General features: G+C 35.5%; 1 protein-coding gene across 1 annotated transcript in view; it reads left to right on the top strand.

Annotated features, from left to right (window-relative positions):
- The first annotated feature begins 5,705 nt into the window (after positions 1-5,705).
- LOC145280270 (uncharacterized) overlaps positions 5,706-17,283 on the top strand; it is a 60,824-nt gene continuing 49,246 nt past the window's right edge. Inside the window, exon 1 of the mRNA XM_080132046.1 lies at positions 5,706-5,752. The gene's annotated coding sequence lies outside the window, so the exon portion shown is untranslated. The remainder of the gene's footprint in view (positions 5,753-17,283) is intronic.

The following is a 17,283-nucleotide window of genomic DNA, read 5'->3' as shown; positions in this document are numbered from 1 at the left end:
GGTACAATGGGGAAAGAGGTGGCTTGTTACTTTTAATACATCTAAAACCAAGCTTTTGTTTTTACATCATCAACGCTCTGATCCCCATCTAGTATCAACTGAAATTAAGGGCTCTTGTCTTGGGGAGGCCTCATATTTTGACAAGCTTCTGTGCTACACCTGATCTTAAATGGAACCCATGCATTAAATCTGTTATCAAGGTCGCTGGAAAAATGATGCGATCCTTCTATCGATCCAGTAGATATCTCACTGCTGATGCAATTCTCTATCTATATAAGAGCCAGGTACGCCCAAGGATGGAGGACTGTTGCCACGTATGGGCAGGAGCTGCTAGAAAGGACTTGTCCTGCGTTGATACAGTTCAAAATAGACTGCGTAGCATCGTAGAGGATGCCCTTTCTCTTCCTTGCAACCTCTTTTTCACAGAAGAGATGCTGTGTTTGTCTTTGCTTTATCGTTATTTTCATGACAAGTACTCGACTGAGCTCCAATCTATGGTCTCCTCTCGCCAAACTTTCACAAGAATCACCCGTATAGCAGAAAACACTATCAATAATTTCCCTCACTCATTATCTGTGCCTAAACCTAAACGTAGATTCTATGAACAAAGCTTCTTTCTTTCTTTTTTATTACATTTTCTCCTCCAACCAAGGCACATTGCCACTTTGTTGTAGGGGGCTACTATCAGAGACATAGGCATCAGGGGTACTGTGTAGGGAGTTGGGCAGCAAGTTGTCGGTTCACGTTACACTTGAACTTCTGCATGTCAGTACAGTTGGGGAAGCAGAGACACGGAAGAGAATTCCAAAGTCTAGCTGTTCTGGGGAAGAAACTACTGGAATAGAAGGCTCTCTTACATTTAGGGATCTCTACTGTGTAGGAGTGGAATTTAGTTGCTTGTCAGGTTTGTCGGAGGTATTTACGTCGAGGGGGCACAAGTACTTGGAGTTCGTCAGAGCATTCACTGTTAAAGTAGTTGTAGAACAGGCAGAGGGATGTAATGTTTCGTCGATGTGACAGAGGCTGAATCTTAGATGACAGTTCAGGGACTATCAGATTGGCGACTCTCTTTTGAACCTTATCTAGGAGCGAGAGACTAGTGGAAGATGCACCAGCCCAAATATGACAATAATACTCCATACATGGGCGAATGGTGGCCTTATAGAGGCATAGGATACTTATAGAGGCATAGTATCTTTCTAGCACGGTAGAGAGAACCCACCTTCTTCGCAGCGGTCCTGGTGATACTCTCAATTTAATTGTTCCAACTCATGTTTCCTGTGAGCGTTAGGCCGAGGAGTTTAAAAGATGTACTTTCAGATAAAGAGTCACTGGCCATTGCTATTGGTGGCAGAGAAGGTTTCGTGTAATTATTGAAGGAAACTAGTTTAGTCTTGGCAGCATTGAATGTGACCATCCATTTATGTCCCCATTCCACTACAGATCGGAGGTCATCCTCTAGTATTTCTTCCATTTCTTTAGATACGGGTTCATTTGTTTTCCTATTGTGTCTGTTATAGAGCGTGGTGTCGTCAGCATATATACCCATCTCAGAGGTAATTTTTTCAGGGAGGTCATTTATGAATATTAGGAATAACAGTTCCAAGGATATACCCCTGAGGCACTCCCGCATTTATATCATATTGTTTAGATGTACGACCGTCGAGGACAACCTGGATTTTCCTCTTATTTAAGAAGGGTTTAATTATGTTATGCATTCTTCCAGTGATACCATATTATCTGATTTTCCTGAGAAGACCTTCATGCCATACCCTGTCAAAAGCCTTAGATATATCCAGAGCTACCGCTCTACCCTCCCCCGCTTTGTCCAGTGACTGGTATATATGTTCTGAGATTACAGTTAGGATGTCTGCTGTGGAACGGGCTTGCATAAATCCATATTGTTTGTCAGTCAAAAGTTTAGCACCTGTAAGGTGATGGACTAGAGCTTGATTATTATGGTTTCAAATATTTTGGCGAAAAGTGGGAGGAGGCTAATTTCTTAGAAGTGCACCCTATGGGATTGTCTTCCGTTTTCCTTCTTTCCAGCTGACTACAATATGGTTGTCTTCAAGTCTAACGTAAACAAGTTTTAGCCGTTCCATGTAAGTTCATAAATTTATTCAATTTCCATTACTAACGGTTACTATATTGCCCGATTGTCTGCTGTACACACTTGAACCCTTATCCTCGAGTGGCCTCCTGGCCTTGATAAGTGGTGATGCCTATGTAAAAAAAGGCGAGCATATAAATATTTCTATCCATATTATCCGACTCTTACTGAAAACCGAAAAAATACTTCACATTTGAAAATAGTTAAAAAAAAAAAAAAATTAGATTCGTCAATCGCTGGAATAAAACACACGGAATAGACGAATCTTCATTTCCATTTTATATTCATATATATATATATATATATATATATATATATATATATACGCACACACACACGTATATATATAAACCTTACTTATATATATATATATATATATATATTGTTTATATGTATATCTTTCTTACGTATATATATATATATATATATATATATATATATATATATATATATATAAGAAAACTATACATAAGCAACATTCATAAATATAACCACAGTTTTATATATAAGCATAGTTATACATATATATACACAGAGACAGAGAGAGAGACAGAGAGAGAGAGAGAGAGACAGAGAGAGAAAGAGGAAAATAAAATGAGTAACTGAGAAATTCTGTAGCATTGAAATAGTTCTGTTTAATTCAAAAATAAGTTTTCCTATATTTAATACTAACAAGGTCACCTAGCGTTGCGAAAAAGAGAAGTTGATTTTGAACTTACCTGTTTTTCTTAGGATAGAGTTATTTTCGATGTCTATGTTTCATTTGTCATCTGGGAAAAAGAATATTTACCTACCCTATGTCGGGTATTACGCAACATATTGTAATTGTACATTCCCTTCGACGAGAAATTTACAGCACGTATATGGAAAAAAATCCTTACCTAAGGCGGATAATGTATAACATATACTTAAAATAATTTACATAATTTTCTGTTTTATTAACTTTTCTGTATGTCACAAGTAAGAGTTTGTTTGTTTCTAAATCATAGTGCTATAGCGAAGAAGCACCTTATTTGTTATAGAATTGTCATACCATTCGAATATATTACATGATTTACAGTTTTGATAACTTATGTACGTCACATGTAAGATTTCCTTTTTTTCATATGAGTACTATTCTGTACAAGTACCTTATTTCCTAAGTTTTAAGTAACTTTCTGTTGTGCTTAATTTTTTGTGCGTCCAGAGTAAGAATTTGTTTTTATTTAAGTGCTATAATGAAGAGGCACCTTATTTCTCATTTAAAAGTCATACTACTCGAATATGTAACGTGATTTTCGATTTTTCTAACTTTTATGCACGTCACATGTAGGATTTTCATATGAGTACTATACTGCACAAGTACCTTCTTTCTTGTGTAGGATAGTGTATAAGTAGTTTATTATTTCTAATATAAAGATAAAACTACTCGATAATTTGACATAATTTTCTGTTATGCTAACTTTTTCGGATGTCACAGGTAAGAGTTTATACATTATTCCTTAATTGGAATTCATTTTTGAGATGAGCATTTATAAATATTAATTTATTTTTATTTTTATTTCGGACTATTATTATCATCTTTATTAGTTGTTCTTTTCATCTTCATTGGTTGTTGTTTTTCACGAAGTTTTGGCCAACTATTCCTCTGGCCTTCATCAGGTGGTAACCGCGACGGATAGGAACTTCGAATTTCCTAACTGCATTCTCAGCAATCACCGCCATCCGTAGTTGTTGTCGTCTCACCACGTTTTGGCCAAGTAAACATCTGACACGCTTTGGGTAGGATTGAAACTGCTATCTTCAGACAATGACCATCTGGAACCGTAGAGATTTAACGTCTCTATCGACTGCGCCACGGTCCCCGATCAGGTAAGAGTTTGTTTTTACATCAGAGTGCTATATTAAAGAAACACCTTATTTTTTATATAACTGTCATACTACCCGAATATATATCATGGTTTTCGGGTTTAATTACGTCTATGTACGTCACAGGTAAGATTTCCTTTGTTTTTATAGGGGTAATATACTGTACAAGTACCTTGTTTCTTGGGTAGGATACTTCACAAGTACATTATTTCTTGTGTAGTATAGTGTACAAGTTTCTTTTTTCTAAATTTATAAATGAAAGAACTTGATACTTTTACGAAATTTCTTGTGCTAAATTTTCTGTACGTCAGGGATAATTTATTTATTTTTTAATTTGGGTGCTATACTGAGGAAACATAATATTTCTCATGCAAGTCATACTACCCGAATATTTAACGTGATTTTCGGTTTTAATAACTTTTATGTATATCACAGATGAGATTTTCTTTGTTTTTTCATATGAGTACTATCCTGCACAAGTACCTTATTTCTTGGTTAGGATACTGTGCATGTACCTTATATCCAATATAAAGATGAAACTACTCGATGATTTTACATAAGTTTTTCACATAAGTACTATATTCTACAAGTATCTTATCACTTTGGTAGAATTTCTTGTATTACATTAAAAAGTAAGTGACCATTGTATGAGTTTTGGAATATGACACCTAAGCAAATATACAAACATATAATTCATAATGATCGGTTAATTAGTTTAGGAGTAAATCTAATACATACAAACATATAAACATATACACTTAATTAAAATTCATAACGATGGGTTAATTAGTTTAGGAGTGAATCCAATACATGCAAATATATAAACATATACACATAATTAAAATCCATAATGATCGGTTAATTAGTTTAGGAGTGAATCAATTACAAACTGTTATTACTTGATCTATGTACGTGGTTTTTGGAATGTAACAAATAAGCCGATATATAATATAGCATATATATTTGGAATATGACATTTTCGTTACGTACATCAAAATTATTCTTCTGTATTTTTTCAATATAAGTGTTTTGTAAAACGTGTTACATAACATTTAAAAGTCAAGAATATCGGAATGTAAAAACAAAAATGAAGGAAGTGGTGGAGCTAGAAACCGCAAAACTGGTGTTAGGAGTCGATGACGCTATGCAAAGGAACAACGACTTTAAAATATTTTTGAAACCCTTTAGCAAATACCTCTAACAAAATTCTGAACCAAAAATGCAATCTTTTGAGCTACTGCACGCCATCCAGCGACCATCCGTCTGGAAAGAAATACAATTTGAAAATCGGAGACAGATATACACACACAGACAGACATGGTGAGATTTATCAAGTAGATTTCACTGAATACTAATAAATGTGGTTACCATTTGATGATTGTTCTTTCGAAAGTTTTTCTTACCTCGCTTCAAACTTGTTCAATAACGGGGAATAATTCTCTTCTTCAGTAACTCCTACGAATGTGGCATGCAAAAAAAATATTTACTTAACCGAAACAAAGTATGTTTAATGTATGACAATGAGAATTCACATAAAAGACACTAATTTGAATGAATAAAATGGTTGTTGAAGTAAAGAATTACTTGTGTGCATTCGATTACGTAGATCTCATTAGAAAACCCTGATGTACAAGTGTTTATTGTTTTCAGCGTTTTAATCGCATCAAACCTGAGAAATTGTGGTTAGCAGCTTTAACAAACATTGGCGCGTAGGTGATTGATTGAGCATAAAATAGCAGAACATCAGCTACAATCTTGTAGTCGTCGATAACTTAGCCCCTCAGCCAGTTGGTAAGTAAATTTATTTGATATCTTTTATCCCAGAAAGATATTGAAAATACTGAACAAATGAATTTATTATTTTTCAAGTTTCGCAATCTCATTTATGTATTGCGAACCTAACTAAAAAGCTTAAAAGAATTTTCAAGATAATCAATCATAAAAGATCAGTAATATATGTTTGAATATTTCTTTGTATTTCTCTATTCCTTTAATTTTAGGAAATTTATTATTAATCAAACAATTTTAAACGATCAATTAATCTGGTATAACATAACATATGTAACAATTTTTAACGGATTAATGTATTAAACAAGTGATTTCAACTGAAATCTACCATTTTAAATTTTCTACCCCAGATTACGTGCATTTATTTATACAAATAATATTTAAAAAGGTGGAAAAATTAATGGCCTTCAACCTTTTTATCCACATATTCTAAACACTAAATCAAAACTTATTGCTGCTTATTTTTTATATAGCATTCACATAGTCCATTATCCACACTTATCGTACATATACTACACATGTAAACTAAATGCCATGTCTGGTTTAGTAGAATAAGACTGGGTTTGTGTTAAAAAATTCTGAAGAAACTATTATTTTGGTTATCCGTTTACTATAAATATTGATTAGTATGAATAAATACTTGCGGTCTTGTTAATATGAATGTTAATATAATTCGTTTCAGCTATCTTGTGAGGTAAATAGTGTAATAATTGTGGAAAATTATTTTTAACATAAAACCAATGTAGCAAATAGAATTGTAATAATATTCACATGTGACAAAATTATTTTCATCTTCAGATCAACTCTGAATCTGTTTCTGCTTTGTTTGTTACTTTTTTTTATTAATATTTGTTGATTGATTGATCAAAAAATTATTTGATAACCTTTTATAGCAGAACGTCATAACAGCCAGGTACTTCCTTTAAGATTTGCAACATCTATTCTGCATTCTAATACGCCTATAAATTCGATGCGTGCAGTTACTTGATGTTTACTAAGTATTGATCGATGCAATGTGTTTTTTTTTAATTTTAAAATTCATTTTTCTAGAATTATTCACAAAACTCTTGCATATATTTGAAGAAACAAAACAATCAAAATAATTCACAATACAGAAAAATATAAAAAGACATTATATAAATTAAGACATCAGGTTTACTCTGTTAAACTTTATTTGTTTAACATAATAAACTTGTCATGTAAAGACTATAAAAATTGTATTTTGGATTAGATCTCTGGGCACTAGTATTAATATAAAAGCGGAAATTCGGTTCTTTTAGTAAAAAATACAAAAAGTCCTCCTGAACATGGTGTAATTTATTTGAAAATTATCATGTTTTTTCGGTTATATATAGACACGTAATATCAATTAAATTCGGGTGGATTTTAGCGTGGCCTTCGTTATAAAGATGGCCGGCCAGCTGAAAAAATGACGTCATCGCCGATTTTAGTAGACTCTTTTGGTTTATACAGTAAACAGTGAAATACATTATCAGCTGACTTATTGGCTATTTACAAAATCTAATTGAACAGTTACACAAGTTTTACTTTATTGAAGTTTCTCACAAAACTCCACATAAGAATATAAACGCCGGTAGTAGATTTGTCGAGCCTTAAGAGGATATGTCAAAGATTGAGTTAGAATAATGAGTTAGAAATATTCCCGAAAAAATAGGTGTGACCATGCTTGAAATATGGAACAGAATCAATGAAATCAATAGATATATGTTTCCTTGTTAAAAACACTAATCGGTAAATAGTAAACTATACATATATAAGTGTTCAAGTTAAATCGCAGGTTGAAAAAATATTGAGCGTTTTGGAGCTCTTTTGAACTTCCTATCGAGCTTTTCTTTGTTAAACAGATGTTAAAAATTTGGCACAAACACTTCAAATTAAATAAATCTATTATTGTCGTTTAAACAGAACAATTTGCACTATTCAGAAACTTGGTCGATATTTCCCACCATCTACACATAATACTTTTTATTTATTTATCTCGCAAGTTTCTGTCTCAAAGGTTTCAGTTATATGAAGGTCTAGGCTATTTGCTAAGAAATCTAGATTCGTGACGACAATTCCAAGTTCTCACAATAGATTTGTTTTCTAAATTTAAATAGAATAAACAGAAGTATATTTCACTGTTTATTCATGATATTGATATTTCATAAATAAATGTGTACATGCAGAACTAAAAATAAAGCGAATTTGCAAAGTTAAATTCTCAGTTTATTTATTTTTGTTTAACGGTCATATAATAAGCTATTTATATTGAAACAACAATAACTTGCAAGACGCAACATCAAAGCCCATCAGTTATATCTATTTCACATAAACTCATCAATGTCAAACCTCTGACAACCGAGCAGCCATCATTCATGATTACAAGAGTTGAAAATGGGATTACGCAACATTTCATATGCTAGAGAGCTACGTTAAGATATTATGCAATCACATAATAAGGGCTGAACGTAACGATCATGATAGATTTATTTTCAATTTACATTATTCATATAGAGTTCTTTTTGTTAGAAAATGTGATCATCATCCTCTGGACCAATGGTCTTAATTCGGGTCCCCTTGTTCATAGGACAGTTGTTTCCCAGTTTCATGTTTCAACGAGATTGTGAGGAAGTTGCATAATTCTAGCTTGAAAACTATCTCTCATATAAGGAGATAAATATAAACCTAAATCGTCCTTCCAACATAGAATTCACTTTATTTACTTTCTTGTTTAAAATTTACTTATCAGAAGAGTGCAGTGTATCGTTTTGCTATAGTTTTGTCCATGATTTTATAACTCGGAGCCACCTGCGTATCAAAACGAAGTTTGAAATTAATAAAAAACTGGAATATATTGTGGAAGTGTTCTGATATATTTAAATCTAATAATTTCAAAAGTTGTGTGATGTCGTAAGTGTTATTTTGGGGAAAAATTACATTTAATCAAATATAATCGGTAAAACACCAGTAAAATAATATCGTTTGCGAATATAACTAGGACTTGTACTTATTCATTGTATGAAAAAGACACGCTAAAAGCCAGTGTTAAGTTTGCATGTTCTCATTTGACGTTAAATTTGAAAATCAGATTTTCTTTGATTAGTGACATTGTTGCGTTTCTCTTTAAAACCAACCTAGTCTGGTACAAATGTATTCAATACGTTACAATGTTTAATCATCGGAATAGCTGGCGAAAACCAACGTCTATCATCCTAACATATTGACCAGTAATTGTTTTTCAAACAAATCGTGTACAAAAAACTAATTTAGCTAAAACTTGTCAGCAAAATATAATCAGGAATTCAATGATGAATTTCTGCTTCTGACGTACGCCTATGACATGGTTGCTTTCTCATATCGCCAATATCTAGAACAGAGATATTATACTTTCAGATTATGAATGAATAAGTTTAGTGATTATAACAATGCAATTTGTAAGCTAAGCGACTATAAGTCCCAGCGATATTTCCATATTTTTGGTTCACTTCTCGTTGAGATCAATACGATGTTATCATTCTCGATCTTTGCATTAATGCTGTTTATTTTCAGAATATCTGGATAATTTTCATCTCGAACTCGTGTCTTGAATACTTTCGTTTATCAACGTCTCCTGCACCTATTGTTTTTGTTAGTAAATTTATTTAATTCATATGTATGAAGTGGCGTGTATTTCCTTTGTTTCCGTACATCTGTAACGTGCATCTTATTACTGATATACGTTGATTTATTACTATGGCAAACAGAAGTGGTGATAAGGATCCGACAGGAAAAATTCAACTTTTTTACAGATTCATACTAGAGATTGTCCTCTAGCTTATATTTACAGTCTCCGTCTTTCCATTGCTATCTCTATATAGTTGACAGTGTTGTCTGTCATAAACATATTTAAACATTTATTTTACATAGGCATCACCACTTATCAAGGCCACGAGGCAACTGAAGATAAGGGTTAAAGAGTGTACAGTAGAAACTGGCCAATATATAATCAGTAGTAATGGAAATTCGGTAAATTTGTTAACTGATATGGAACGGCTCTTAAAAAAACTTGTTTACGTTAGACGTGAAGTCAACCATATCGTACTCAGCTGAAAAGCAGAAAAACTGAAGACAATTCCATAGGCGTGCAGTTCTAAGAAATAAGCTTTTTATCATGGAATCTACGTTTAGGTTTAGGCACAGACAAAGAGTGGGGGAAATTAGTGATAGTGTTTTCTGCTAGACGGGTGTTTCTTGTGAAAGTTTGGCGAGGGGAGACCATAGATTGGAGCTCAACCGAGCACTTGCTACGAAAATAACGATAAAGCAAAGACAAACTCGCAACATCTCTTCTGTGAGAAAGAGGTTGAAGGGAAAAGAAAAGGACATCCCCTACGAGGCTACGAAGTCTATTTTGAACTCTTTCAAAGACGGATAAGTCCTTTCTAGCACCTCCTGCCCAAATGTGGCAACAGTATTCCATCCTTGGACGTACTTGGCTCTTATATAGATAGAGAATTGCATCAACATTAAGATATCTACTGGCTCGATAGAAGGATCCCATCATTTTTACAGCGGCGTTGGCAACGGATTTAATGTATGTGTTCCATTTAAGGTCAGGAGTAAAGGTCAAGCCCAGAAGGTCAAAACATGAGGCCTCCCCCAGAAAAGAGCCATTCATTTCACTGATACCAGATGGGGATCAGAGCGTTGATGATGTAATGATAAAAGCTTGCTCTTAGATGCATTAAAAGTAACAAGCTACCTGTTTTCACATTGTACTACTTGCTAAAGATCAGAGGAGAGAGAATCAGAGAGAACTTGGTCATTTACAGCCTTAGATGTGCTACCATACATAGTAGTGTCATCAGCATAAATGTCTACGAATGATGTAAGAATGTGATTTCGAAGATCATTAATGTAGATCAGGAAGAGAGTTGGGCCCTGATGGAACCCTGAGGGACTCCAGCATTAATACTGTGAGCTTCTGATTTCTGCCCATCAACCACTACTCTTATGAACCTATTAGAGAGAAATGATTTCATAATTGAGAAGACATTTCCAGCTATACCGTAGCTGGAGATCTTGTGAAGTAAACCTTTATGCCATACTCTATCAAAGGCCTTTAATATGTCAAGAGCAATTGCCCTGGAAATGGTAGCTTCCGCCGAGAGATTCGCTAATCATATGAGATATAACTGTAATCACATGTGCTGTAGATCTAGCAGAACGGAAACCGTATTGCGTGTCACTAAGAAGGTTATTTTTGCTGAGATGTTTGATTACTTCTCTATTTAACACAGATTCCAGCAACTTACTCATGACGCACAGGAGACTTATTGTCTGTACTGAGAGGGAGATGAGCGATCACCTGAATTCTTAGATACAGGGCATACTGATGAGATTTCCAGGGGTGATGAGGAGCAATTCTCCTTAAGACAATGTTTAAGCAGTTTTGTAAGGGTGGGCGCTAGTTCTGGTTGAAGTCTTTCGAGTACTATAATTGGAATACCGTCAGCGCCGTATGCTTTACTGGAATCAAGGTTTAAATTAGCTTTACAAATCATGTACAGATATTTGTATATCACTTAGCGTGTTTTCTGATACAGGAGGAAATATTGGGGGTTGGCGGCCTTGGTCGCAAAGGCTAGAGTTAGCTGCTTAGTTATTGGCAAAGAGTTTTGCTTTGTCTGATACTGACCCCAGATCCATTGATGATAGTTGGGATAGAGCACAGGATTCTGTTTGCTATCATCCAAAACTGGTTGGAAGCAAGCCACTGCTCAGCTACTTTGGACTTGACGGACAGCACATACAACTCTCTTGCGTTTTTTATTACTTTTTTGCAGTGATTGCTGGCAGTCCTTAAAGCGACTTTAGTCTGAGTGCATCTCTTACGTTGGCTGCATTCTGGAGAGAACCACGGCTGACTTAGGTTTTTGCTGGAATTTTTTTGAAGGTATGAAACGGTTTATACCTACAATTAACCATTCCGTCAGGTCTGCTACTATAGACGACACATCCTTTTTAAACATGAAACGCAGAGGTAGATGATAGAAATGTATAGAAGCTATCCCAGTCAGCCATAGAGTATCGATATACTGTACGATGGAGAGGTACATCTCAGGACTTACTACATTTCATTTTTATCTTAACTGATACAACAGAGTGGTCGGAAGATCTAAGTGGGGACAGAAAGAAAGCTGAACACAGTCCGGGGCAAGTTGTGAGAAAAAGTTCCAGCAGACTTGCATACTCGCCGTCAGTATCGGGCACACGTGTGGGTGGGTGAACAATCTGATTGAGGTCATAAGCAATGGAGAAATCATGACAGAACCTCCCCTCATACTCGGTCTTCTTTGAGTGAGTTAACCATTCCACATTGTGAACATTAAATCTCCACAGACATGAATATTAGCTGAAGGATAAGCAGATAGGACGTGGTCAATTTTCTCAGATATGCTTTTAAAGATAGTAACTCCGCTGTTGTGTGGGCGATAAAGAACAAATATAAATGCTATATTTTGAGCAAGTGCAATCCGGAAGCACATATAGGGTAAGTTAGGATCTTCTTTGGAGGTGTCCCTACTAAATGGAAAGCCATATTTTATATAGGCACATATTCCGTGGTGGTCATATTTGGAAGTTTTAATTATCATATTTGCAGGAATATATCATGTGCTTTTTTAGTTGCTCGACGCTATAGTTATGCTCTTTTATTTGGTATTTACTTCCATTTGTATCTCTTAGTTGATACATAGTATAACATTTCTTTATTTCGTACTCTTGCATAATTTGACCCGAATTCTCGTGAATTCCCTTCAAGCATGGAGCGGTCGAGACCGGCAATTATCTGTGTAAGCTGAGTACCGTAACAGACGCAGACTAATGAAAAGAAAAACAAAAAAAAATAAAAACGGGGAAAAATACAAATGCAAATAATCAAAAATAGCAAAAAAAACTACCTTGAAAAAGGAAAATATATCTATTTATTTTATTTTAGTATTTAATTTTTGTTTTTTGCAAAATATTTACCAACAGAAAATTTGTTTTTTTTTTTCTTGAAGAAAATATATTTTTTAACCGTATAATTGTTAGGTGTAAGTACAAGTTTTTTTTGTTTACTTTTTTGTAATAATAATTTGTTCTTGTTTTTTATATATTTTAAGACTTTTTGTTCAATCAAGTTTTTTTTGGGGGGGGATTAATTTTTTTTTCTTTTCAAGAAATGTGAGATTTTTTTTCGGTTGTTAATTGCCGGCGGAAGAACTTACTTCAGCTGAGAATATGTCATTAGGATTCTATTACTTCGGTCAACTGGAGGAGTGTGGTATAGGAAATATTTTAAAGGGTTGCCATTTCGAACGCCCATAAATAAATGATTTTTACTATTGTTGGAATCTCCAACTTAGATCGCGCGCGCAAAAAAAACGATCCTGTGCGAAAGGATATCCATTGTCTGCAATGTCCATTTGGACATCTCTAGGAGAAACCATCGTTTATACACGATCTTTTTTAAGCAAACATTTGTGTTTACAATTGTTGCACATCATTTTTTGAGACAGCAATTACTTCACCTGACAATATGAGATTGTATGCATCGGTGTTTTCATTTCTTTTTCTAACATGCGTAGATTTATTTCTTTGCCTGTCATTTTTCTGTTTAGCGAGTTTGAAAATATATTTGTCAGTTTTTGGGAGGGTTTACTCGCTCGCTTTCGTCCAATTCGAATGTCGTCTGCTTCCATTTAGATAGCGACTTTTCATTGGCTAATCAAACTCCTAGAAATTGAATTACAAAAAAAAATAATAACAATAAATAGCTCATCAGAAAATTAAAAAAAAACTTAATATCCCCTTAAAAATGACTAAAAACATAAAAAAATTAAATAAATAAAATAAAAAGTCGAGTTAGCGTTTCAACATTTGAACAACGCTCGGCTGGCACCAATGATTGCCGGTCTCGTCCGATCCATGTTTGACGGGAATTCACGAGAATTTGGGTCAAATTATGCAAGAGTACACTTTATTTTGTCGATTATTACAGTTATAGTCAACCGATCGCAGTGAACATTTTTTTAGTTTCTATGGTAGGCAAATTCTTGGTCTGTTGTTACTCAGCAATTTTCATTATGTTTTCAGATCGTAATCGATTAAGACGCCTGAATAGACTATAGTCAATCTTAAAATTCCATTTGATTTCCTTATGTAGATTATTATGGGGAACTTTCTCTTTTGACATCGTTTATTTCCATCTGCAAAACAACAATTGGAATTACACTTAAATGCATCAACTTTACAATAACCCGTTAGTACAGAATAGTTGATAAAGTTTCCTACTAACGGCAGAATGCGTTTCTAAATAATAAAATTATTATTTCAGTACGGTCCGTAAATTTTGTAAGTACTGCGTGTTTTTATAAAACCAAAAACATGCGACGTCTTCCACTGTTTTGTTTTTACTACACGAAAACAGACTTGATAACATTTAAGATTTTATAAACAAAAATAATACGAATTCGTTTAAGTACTTTTAACAAATATTTTGTTTGCTTTAGAAAACCAAAGTGTAACTCGAGGAAGACCCCCAAGGAGTGTTCAACGAAAGCTCAGCAGCTTGGCCTTGATCGTCTATACGGTGACAGGGTTTGATGCACGATTCTAGTTATTACTTTTTCACAAGTAGTCCGACACGTATAAAGAAAAGGAAAGCAACTCAAAGTCTTCAGGGCAAATAGCTGTAGCGCGCACCTCATGCTGTTTGTCTTTTAAATCCCCGGGATACACCCTAGTCCTGACGTATAGTGCGGCAGATTGCTGAAACAATCTTTCACTTGGTGATACAAGCACCAAAATTGGCACACAGTTGCTTCAGAACTCCCTTTTTCAGAAAATCGCGTAAGCCAACTTCAAAAACCAAATTGCCGCCATTTTTCAAGATGGCCACCATTCGTAACAGTACGAAACAGTATTTGCACTAAATATTGTCAATAATGATTAATAATAATTGAAGGTAGCTTGACCTTTATCGATGTGATTTCTGACAAGCTCTGCAGCACTAAAATGTACAAAGATTTTTGTGTCTAATGTGAGGAAATCTTTTTACTCTTCCTGAAAAGGATAGCCTAGATCCTTCATTGAACTAAAATTTTTCTTGGCCTTGTTAGTGAAGGACTGCTGAGACTGGCTAGTTTACCCATGATGTCTGATATCCTTATTCCCAAATTTGGCTTGGGAAGCCAATTCATATTAGTGAAACAGTTCGCTAACCTCTGGTCCAGACACCATCCATCGACTCAGTGCAGATTGAACCTCACTAATGCAATGGCACTACCATCATCACGTTTAGCCACTGCATTAGCTTGTTCATGGGATTGGTCAATGGTTATACTAGAAAACTCCATGTCTCTGGGGTGGATGGAGAGTCATCGAGCATAGTTGACATTGTTGTTGGCAAAGAAGAAGGAGATCAGAGCACAGAGTACTTGACAGAAAAAGCTGAAGTTAGCCTTTCTGAAAGAACTAATTAACGAGAACACAAATAACTCTATTGACAAAACAAGTTCCCAGAACTGAAACTGAAGGCTCCCTTTCCTCCGTGTCATACACCAGCCGTCAGAATTCAGAACTCTGTTCTTTCTGCAGAGTGGTAGTCATATGCTTCGTTTTGGAGCATATAGAGACAGGATGCAGTGACCTTGTGAATATGGCGTGTTTTTTGTGAAACTGGATGCTGATGGAAACGAATCTGCAGTTCAGGAGGAAGTCACTCCAGCCTTTACGAGAGCACCTGTCTATCCGCTATTCTGGAGCAAGATCCCAAATGATCTGAATGCAGTCATCTCTATGTGGAGGCCATCAAACATTACCACAAACCTGTCCTTGCCATACCGGCCAAACCAGTGCCACTGTCTTGTTTAGAACGTGGATTTGCTGATCTGCAGTTATCACAGGAAACTGTTATAGATTGAGGTAAGAAATAGCATCCTTGACTTTGTCCATACAATGTCTTACCGTAGCAACAGAATGAGCCTCATCACAGGAAACAGTAAAGTAATGTTAGCTTAAAACTCAAGACTTCGCTTTTTCTCTGTTAATCTCATCACCTACTTCCTGTGTAAGACTGACTTTCTGCAGCCATTCATATTCATCTTTTAGGGGAGACTTCGCAAACATGTATATGTCACATTGCTCTTGGGAAGAGATGGATTCTTTCTGACAAAGAAAGCAGGGTAAACGTTTGTGTAGGAGTAAGGGAGGTCAGAGACTTTGTTCAAATTTTTGCTTTTGATAGAAACTGGTTCTTGGAGTTCTCCTTGATCGGCTGGTGCTGTATGCTGAAATATTGAGATTCTGGTACCATATAATGACAATGTTGCAGTGATAGATGATGGATTGTGATCTATATTGTCCATCGCACTCGTAAAGAGGAGACCTTTCCTCAACTTGAGGGAACAAACCATGCCTTCCTTAACATATTTACTTACAACTGCATTTCCCAGCTGGGCTGCTATGTCAAGCATGCGATCATATGGAATATTAAGACCATGACCATGCAGCATTTTCACGAGATGTCTTTTTCTGGTCTTAGCATGAACAGGCATCCCAATATAGACTGTAAGTGGAGGCTCTCTATCTCTTGAATGCCTTTGTGTGGTAGCACCTTCTTTGTACTTAGCAAAGCAGTTGTATTGAAGGAGTTGAGCCATTACCAGGTCAGTTGTAGTTGCTCCAAACCTGAGCTGTGACTTGATATCCTTCCCATGCTCAATCATACATATGAATTGAAGCAAAGCTGAGGACAAGGAATCGTACACTGAATTCTCATACAGAGCCTTCAAACTTACACTTGTGTTTCACCCTGTGCCAATGTCTTCGTCAAATGCTAGGAGTACATCCCGACCTTTCTTATAGGTTACAAGTCCATGTACCTCTGGTAGCAGCCTTTCTTTCAGCCTGGTCGAGTTCACATGAAGTATATCTGGCCCAAGCTGTTCATCTCGCCTACTTGTATATACTAACCAGTCCGAATATACCTGGCTCATATGTGTTGTATCTTTTCTCAATGACGTAGGTCAGGAGTTCCGAGAATATCAAAGGAATAAAATCCTTTTCTTATGATGACGAGTGGTTCTTTCTTCTTTTGGGCAATGTCGTTCGCTCTCTGTCATACAGGCCAGTTAAGCAAGAGCAATGGTTTTTCAGTTCTAGGGCCACTACGTCTCCACCACTCAACAGAGCCAGTTGTCTACCATCATTGAGGTTACGGGCACATTCGTTGAATCTCTCATTCAGTTGCATGGTCATGGCTTGCGCAGCTCTGATGTTGGTTCCTTTTTTCACAAAGGAAACAGTGTTCAATCTCCATACTAGTTCTTAGCATTTTTGTGCGAGTTTAATCAGGACTTTTCTGAATTTCAGCTGTTCTTTTAGTTGCACGTTTAAGCTTCTTGTTGTTAAACATTAGACGACATGTTTGATGGTACTTTGCGCTGCTTCGTCTCAATGTGTCCTCAATGCCATCTCCGCCGAGATGGGTCTACTTTTATTGGTAA

This window comes from Euprymna scolopes, chromosome 1 (assembly GCF_053919585.1).
Source record: "Euprymna scolopes isolate OS-2025 chromosome 1, ASM5391958v1, whole genome shotgun sequence".
NCBI classification, from domain to species: domain Eukaryota; kingdom Metazoa; phylum Mollusca; class Cephalopoda; order Sepiida; family Sepiolidae; genus Euprymna; species Euprymna scolopes.
Note: the sequence above shows the minus strand (reverse complement) of the source record. Positions and strands in the feature narration are given on the sequence as shown.